This window comes from Haematobia irritans, chromosome 4 (assembly GCF_050003625.1).
Source record: "Haematobia irritans isolate KBUSLIRL chromosome 4, ASM5000362v1, whole genome shotgun sequence".
NCBI lineage: Eukaryota > Metazoa > Arthropoda > Insecta > Diptera > Muscidae > Haematobia > Haematobia irritans.
The window spans coordinates 80,272,579-80,280,757 of NC_134400.1; the positions used below are offsets into that span (position 1 = coordinate 80,272,579).

The following is an 8,179-nucleotide window of genomic DNA, read 5'->3' on the forward strand; positions in this document are numbered from 1 at the left end:
TATGTACCCTCCACCATGGATTGCGTAGAAACTTCTACGAAAGACTGTCATCCACAATCGAATTAATTGGGTTGTGATATCTTAAAACTTCTTAAAATCGTTTTCTAAATTGTGAGTTAGTCCATACGTGGTATATATTAGACAAAAAAGGTATGTATACACAGAAAAAAATTTCACGCAAATTTTTCCAATTAAAATCTTAATTGAGTTTTAAAAAATATTCAATTAAAAATTAAATTGATTCAACAAATTTTTTAATTGAAACAAAAATCAATCACACAAATTAATAGTATCAATTAATTTTTTAATTGGATCAATTAATTTTTTATTTTTTTTTATTTTTTTGATTGAAGAAATTTCAATTAAAAAATTAATTGGATCAATTAATTTCGTGATTGAATCAGAAAAAAAAATTGTTTGGTCTACAAATAATTACGAATCGATATGGACTTTTGCACGGTACGTAGAGAGCCGCTTATATGTGAGCTATATACAATTATGAACTTTTTTTTGTGTGATTGGGGATCGATTTATCTGAGGGCTATATATAACTATAGACCGATATGGACCAAGTTAGGCATGGTTGCTAACGGCCATATACTAGCACAATGTACCAAATTTCAACTGACTCGGATGAAATTTGCTCCTCCAAGTGGCTCCAAAACCGAATCTCGGGATCGGTTTATATGGGGGCTATATATGATTATGGACTGATATGGACCACTTTTGGCATGGTTGTTAAATATCATATACTACCACCACGTACCAAATTTCAACCGACTCGGACGAATTTTGCTCTTCCAAGGGGCTCCGGAGGTCAAATCTGGGGATCGGTTTATATGGGGGCTATATATAATTATGGACCGATTTCGACCACTTTTTGCATTGGTGTTTGAGGCCATATATTAACAGCACGTACCAAATTTCAACAGAATCCGATGAATTTTGGTCTTCCAAGAGGCTCCGGAGGTCACATCTGGTGATCGGTTTATATGGGGGCTATATATAATTATGGACCGATGTGGACCAATTTTTGCATGGTTGTTAGAGACCATATACCAACAGCATGTACCCAATTTCAGCTGGATCGGATGAAATTTGCTTCTCTTAGAGGCTCTGCAAGCCAAATCTGGGGATCGGTTTATATGGGGACTATATATAATTATGGACCGATATGGACCAATTTTTGCATGGTTGTTAGAGACCATATACCAACACCATGCACCCAATTTCAGCCGGATCGGATGAAATTTGCTTCTCTTAGAGGAGCAGCAAGCCAAATTTGGGGGCCGTTTATATGGGGGCTTTACGTAAAAGTGGACCGATATGGTTCATTTGCAATACCATCTGACCTACATTAATAACAACTACTTGCGCCAAGTTTCAAGTCGATAGCTTGTTTCGTTCGCAAGTTAGCGTGATTTCAACAGACAAACGGACGGATGGACATGCTCAGATCGACTCAGAATTTCACCACGACCCAGAATATATATACTTTATGGAGTCTTAGAGCAATATTTCGATGTGTTACAAACGGAATGACAAAGTTAATATGCCCCCATCCAATGGTGGAGGGTATAAAAATATTTTTGAAAGCGATTTCATTTCAAATCGTTTCCTTTTCTAAGAAATGGGAAAAAATGAAAACATATGCCTTGAGTAATTGAAATTCCGGGATTTTTGGCAAATTTTGTGAAAGATTCGGGACACTTCCTGAAGACGAAATTCCGGGACAATCCAGGCGAATCCCGGTCATCTGGCAAGCCTAGCGAAAGGTAAAATTTGAAAAATCTATAAAATCCAATAATTTCTTATACGTAGTTTGTATTACAGAAAAAGGTGCTAAGAACTAAAAAAAACTTCGTGAAAGTGAGAAAGATGTAAGGAAAAATGCAACCAGAAGAGATTGTTTTTGTAGTTAGTCTTTATGAAATGGTTTTTACATCCTGAAAAAATAAACGTTTATTACACAAATAAACTTCTTACAGCGAAAACCAAATGAGAAACGATCTTTGTTTGTCTAAAATTTCGATTCGGAGGAAACAATTATTTTTTGCGTGTAGAAGAAGTTAAACGATTTCTTAGCAAGGTAAGCCAAACAAAGCACCGGGAGAGGATAGAATTCCTTACAAATTCTTCAATAATGCGACTAAAGAATTCCTGAAAGAGTTAGCTCGTCTGTATAATGCAATGTTTTCATAAACAAAAATAGACGATTTTTTAGCTAAAATTATAATTTTATAGAGGAATTTCATTTATGGACGGAAGAAAACCAAATCATTGTTGAATACCAAGCTGAATTCCGAAAGGATTACTCTACTACATTACAGATAACTTTTATAATTTAGCGTCGGTTATACACATCAAATTTGCTGAAAAGAAAAGGATTTATGGATTTGTTGAGGATTTTCAACGGATTTCGATACGGTGCCAAGGAATTCTCTGATTTTTAAACTGTTCAGTTGTGTGGGCCGGAGAAGAACCAGTTATTTTGTTGATCTGTTGATCTAAATTTCAACAATTTTTCAAACATTTTTTCAAAGGATTAGGGTAATATTCAAGTTGAGAAATTGTTGAGAAAATCGCGATCTCAACAAAAAACAGACATTACCCTCAACAGTGAAATTCAACACATTAGCAATAATATCTCAAGTGTTATCCTCAAATTGAAATGCATCGCTACTCAATAATTTGTCAAACAATTTTCGATGCGAGTCAAATTCAAAATTAACATCGTTGCAAATACTTTTCAACCTAAATTTGTATGAATGATATCCACACTTCAAATTGAAAGTCAAAGCCAAAATTCTATGAATTTTGTATAATTTATTCATTTTCATCAAAATAAAATATATAATAATGCACTACACTACATAATACACTACAATTGTAATGTTTCTGGAAACTTTTTATTGTCGATAAGTCACTCATTTTTCATTGGTCAGCTTCTTAATGTTTGCAAGAATGTAGCATCCAAAGATTTTAGTTTTCTGCAAAGAGATTTAAATTTAGTGACTTCTCTAAAGTGTTGATTTAATTTTTCATATTGACGTACCAATTATTATAAACTATTTGAAACAGTTCCAGTTAATTGTCCACCATTTCTTCACCGGTCAGCTTTTTAATGTTTTCAAGAACGTAGAATCCATAATTTTAGTTTTCTGCAAAGAGATATACATTTAGTGAATCCATAAAGTTTTATTTCATTTTTTATTTTCACTTACCTATTTTTGTAAACTATTTGGTTATTTGTCTAAAATTTTCCATTTTTTTATTTCTTCCAATTGACCACGAACTTCGTTGCACAAATAAGTATTGAAAACCACATGGTTTTTTCGTTGCATTTTAGGGTAGTGTTTTGTCAAAGTTTTCTCATATTATCTTCAACACCTTTTCAAAGATTTCGTCAACATTTTGGCAAATGGGAAGTAATTCGCAAACAATTTGAAGATGTATTGAAGATGAGCTATTTCAAGTCAAGTTGAATTTATGTTGAAAATTATATTTACCCTCAAACTGAAAAATTGTTGCATTTGAAAAACGCTCATCCTGTGTTTATTGGGTACTGTCAAATTTGGAATGTACACATGAACTTGAGCAAATCGAAAATGGTGGTTTTCTGAAATGGAGGACGAATTGCACAATAGGATAAATGGAAATATAAGGGACAATATCTTGAAATTGTTAGAAAATATACTTACTTGGGCGTGCCGTTAACACCACGTATGTATGGTTTGAAGCATGTTCAAAACAGAAACAATCAAGCAAAATGTTCAATTAACCTGACATGGCAAAATTATTTGAGGGAAACCAATGTTTCGTTAGAAATGAAATTAAATTTATATATGACCCTATGTAAATCTGTCTAAGGTTATGCTGCTCAAATATGGGGCTTTGACTACTTTGTTCAAGTTTTTAAACTTCAAAGGTATTTTATAAAACGGGTATTACATCTCCCTGACTCAACTCCTAATTATGCTTTAGATATCGAGTTTGGACTTAACAGGTTGGCTGATAAGTCCCCGGTCTAACAAAGAAAAACACCTTTTTTTTGTCAAAATTCGTTTTTATTATTCAACATAGTTCCCCTTCAAGAGCGATACAACGATTATAACGACCTTCCAATTTTTTGATACCATTTTGGTGGTACTCCTTCGGTTTTGCCTCAAAATAGGGTTCAATTTCGGCGATCACCTCTTCATTGCAGCCAAATTTTTTCCCTGCGAGCATCCTTTTGAGATCTGAGAACAAGAAAAAGTCGCTGGAGGGCAGATCTGGAGAATACGGTGGGTGGGGAAGTAATTCGAAGCCCAATTCATGAATTTTTGCCATCGTTCTCAATGACTTGTGGCACGGTGCGTTGTCTTGGTGGAACAACACTTTTTTCTTCTTCATATGGGGCCGTTTTGCCGCGATTTCGACCTTCAAACGCTCCAATAACGCCATATAATAGTCACTGTTAATGGTTTTTCCCTTCTCAAGATAATCGATAAAAATTATTCCATGCGCATCCCAAAAAACAGAGGCCATTACTTTGCCAGCGGAATTTTGAGTCTTTTCACGCTTCGGAGGCGGTTCACTGGTCGCTGTCCACTCAGCCGACTGTCTATTGGACTCAGGAGTGTAGTGATGGAGTCATGTTTCATCTATTGTCACATATCGACGGAAAAACTCGGGTGTATTACGAGTTAACAGCTGCAAACACCGCTCAGAATCATCAACACGTTGTTGTTTTTGGTCAAATGTGAGCTCGCGCGGCACCCATTTTGCACAGAGCTTTCGCATATCCAAATATTGATGAATGATATGACCAACACGTTCCTTTGATATCTTTAAGGCCTCTGCTATCTCGATCAACTTCATTTTACGGTCATTCAAAATCATTTTGTGGATTTTTTTTTATGTTTTCGTCGGTAACCACCTCTTTCGGGCGTCCACTGCGTCCTCCGTGCTCATTTCACCACGCTTGAATTTTGCATACCAATCAATTATTGTTGACTTCCCTGGGGCAGAGTCCGGAAACTCATTATCAAGCCAAGTTTTTGCTTCCACCGTATTTTATCCCTTCAGAAAACAGTATTTTATCAAAACACGAAATTCCTTTTTTTCCATTTTTTGCTTCACAAAAGACGCTCTATCTCACAAACTAATTGACTTACAGACGTCAAATTTTGACACGAATCATTTGAAGGTTGGTACTATATAAAAATAATATGCATTTAATACTAGCGACGCCATCTATGTGTCAGACCGGGGACTTATCAGCCAACCTGTTAAGAATGCTACAGATACATTTGCAATACAATAAGAACACTGTTTAAATATCCAAGAGGACGTTTACCCAATTTGCTTTAAAAAATTATTGTAACAAAGTTTTTATTTTGGGCGAAAAATCTAAATGAGTTGGTTGATAACTTGGGCTTGCAAGGCTTAGGTCAGACTTGCTAAAATACTAGGGGATAATTGTATTGAAACAATGTTAAAATATCAAGAAGCCAAATACGCAAACGAACGTTTTAGGAAAGCGATAATGAACTCGAATATACAAATTATTAGATATTAGAGAACAATCCAACACTTCTTAGAGAAATGCCCCATCTATAATGACTAAAGAATTTGCTATTTGACAAAGCCCATGTTGTCCGAACAAGAAGTAGTTAATATATTGAACGGAAGATATGAGAATGACTGGAAAAACTTGATACCATATTTGAAATCAGCAATTAATTACAGAAATTTAACCCTCTAATGCCGCAATTTTTTGCCAGCTGATTAAATTTTCAACGTTAACGACACAAAACAAGAAAAATTTATGCGGTAAAATTCAGTATATGCTGCAAAGCCACTTGAACAGTTTTAACTAAGTTCTCTTTTTATTTTACCCATTTTTGTTGTCTTAAGGTGCGTTTTACTAAAAGAACGCAAGTCCATCTCCTTACGGGGTATTGAAATTCCCTTTAGTAATAAAAGAGTGGACGAATTGGCTAAAGGTCAGTATTATGTTCGCTTTTCACGGTTAATTTATTAAAACAGTTCAATATCAGGTATATACACGCAAAAAAATAATTCTTTCCTCCCAAACGAAATTTTAGACAAACAAAGTTCGTTTCTCATTTGCTTTTCGCTGTAAGGAAGTGTATTTGGGAGAAAAGTATATACTTTTTGTGATAAACGTTTATTCTTTTCCAGGATGTAAAAACAATTCCATAAAGACTAGCTCAACAAAAAAAACATTATTTTCTTGCTAATTGCATTGTCCCTCACATCTTTCTCACATCCACGAGGATTTTTAGGCCTTAACACCTTTTCCTGTAATACCAACAATGTAGAAGAAATTATACGATTTTATAAATTTTTAAAATTTTTTTTTTTACCTTTCGCCTGGACGGAGAATCGAACCGCGGACCATCCACATTGTAAGCCAACACACTAACCACTGAGCTATGTACCTGTTATGGTCATCAATAGATAAATATCCATATAAGTTATATTTATATAGCATAGCTTGCGGCGCCCACCAACCGAATAAACAAAGTTTATTTAACAGAAACAAACATTTAGTTTGGCACCGTGGAGCAGTGGTAGCTACGTCCGACTCTCATGCCAAGGGTCGTGGGTTCGATCCCTGCTTCGGCCAAAGTTTTTTTTTTTTTTGCTTTTGTTTTTTTTACATATATTCCAGATATATTCGGAAGATTCCGAAAAAATGTTCGACATTACATTGTACTATATTAAATTTTGAACTGTAAAATGTGTCTTATTAAAGACCTAAAGTCAGAAAAGAACAGTGTTTGATATAAACGAAATGGACTGTGTTGTTATTTCAAAAATAACTTTTTTTATTGAAAAAATAAAAATTTTGTAAAAAAAAGAATTTTTTTGGTGATAAAAGTTTAAAATTTTCGAAGCAATTCAAAAACTCTAACAAAAGAAAAACGTTTTCGGTACACGTTTTCCAAACGTTTTTTTTTCTTTGCGTGTACCTTGGAGTTATTTTGCACAGAACTCTTAATATTGAAGAAAGGGCGAGAAAGGCCACGGTATCTTTGTATTCGTGCAAAAAGACAATAAGAAAAAAGTTGAGATTAAACCCGAAAATTGTGCATGGCTTTACACGGTAGTAGTTAGACCTATAGTGATATATGGTGTTGTGGTCGGCACTTCAGGCGAAGGCTTTGAAAGTTGGTCATCTCGGGGGTATGCAATTCTCCCATACAAACCTTACGCCCGAGTTAGACTCATATGACCTCCAGAGCAGTGTTGCCAGTATTTTCCGGGCTCTTCCACTAACATCCCCAATTTCCCAATAAACACAGGATGAGCGTTTTTCAAATGCAACAACTTTTCAGTTTGAGGGTAACTATAATTATCAACATAAATTCAACTTGACTTGAAACAGCTCATATTCAATACATCTTCAAATTGTTTGCGAATTACTTCCAATTTGCCAAAATGTTGACGAAATCTTTGAAAAGGGGTTGAAGATAATATGAGAAAACTTTGACAAAACACTACCCTAAAATGCAACGAAAAAACCATGTGGTTTTCAATACTTGTTTGTGCAACGAAGTTCGTGGTCAATTGAAAGAAATAAAAAACATTTTAGACAAAAAACTGAATTTACTCCAAATAGTTTCTAATAATACGTAAGTGAAAATAAAAAAATGATATGAAACTTTAAGGAAGACACTAAATTATATCTCTTTGCCGAAAACTAAAATTATGGATTCTACGTTCTTTAAAACATTAAAAAGCTGACCGATGAAAAAATGTTGGACAAGTAACTGGAACTGCTTCAAATAGTTTATAATAATTGGTAAGTCAATATGAAAAATTAAATCAACACTTTAGAGAAGTCACTAAATTTAAATCTCATTGCAGAAAACTAAAACATTTGGATGCTGCATTCTTGGAAACATTAAGAGGTTGACCAATGAAAAATGATGGTGGCTTATCGAAAAGAGAAAGTTTCCATAAATCAAAGTACAATGAATTAAACTTGGTATTTATGCTTTTCCATATCAACTACTGGGTGATAATTCGCATCACGCCTATAGTTTAATTTACATGGCATCATCGGTTTAATTTGATATTTTGTGAATTGAAATTGCTGGAAATTTATTCTAACTCTCTAGTCATCAAGTTCCTTGCTAATTTCCCGAATTTTAATGAGTTTTAC

The 8,179-nt window shown here is 34.3% G+C and overlaps 2 long non-coding RNA genes across 2 annotated transcripts; one reads left to right on the forward strand and one right to left on the reverse strand.

Annotated features, from left to right (window-relative positions):
• Positions 1-3,224: 3,224 nt before the first annotated feature.
• LOC142236773 (uncharacterized) lies at positions 3,225-3,558 on the reverse strand. Its single transcript, XR_012722188.1, has 2 exons — positions 3,510-3,558; positions 3,225-3,390 (listed from the first exon to the last, which is right to left on the reverse strand). It is a non-coding gene; the product is annotated as an uncharacterized LOC142236773 (long non-coding RNA).
• Positions 3,559-7,327: 3,769 nt separating this feature from the next.
• LOC142235189 (uncharacterized) lies at positions 7,328-7,816 on the forward strand. The gene is made up of 2 exons (XR_012721822.1): positions 7,328-7,646; positions 7,755-7,816. It is a non-coding gene; the product is annotated as an uncharacterized LOC142235189 (long non-coding RNA).
• The last annotated feature ends 363 nt before the right edge of the window (positions 7,817-8,179 follow it).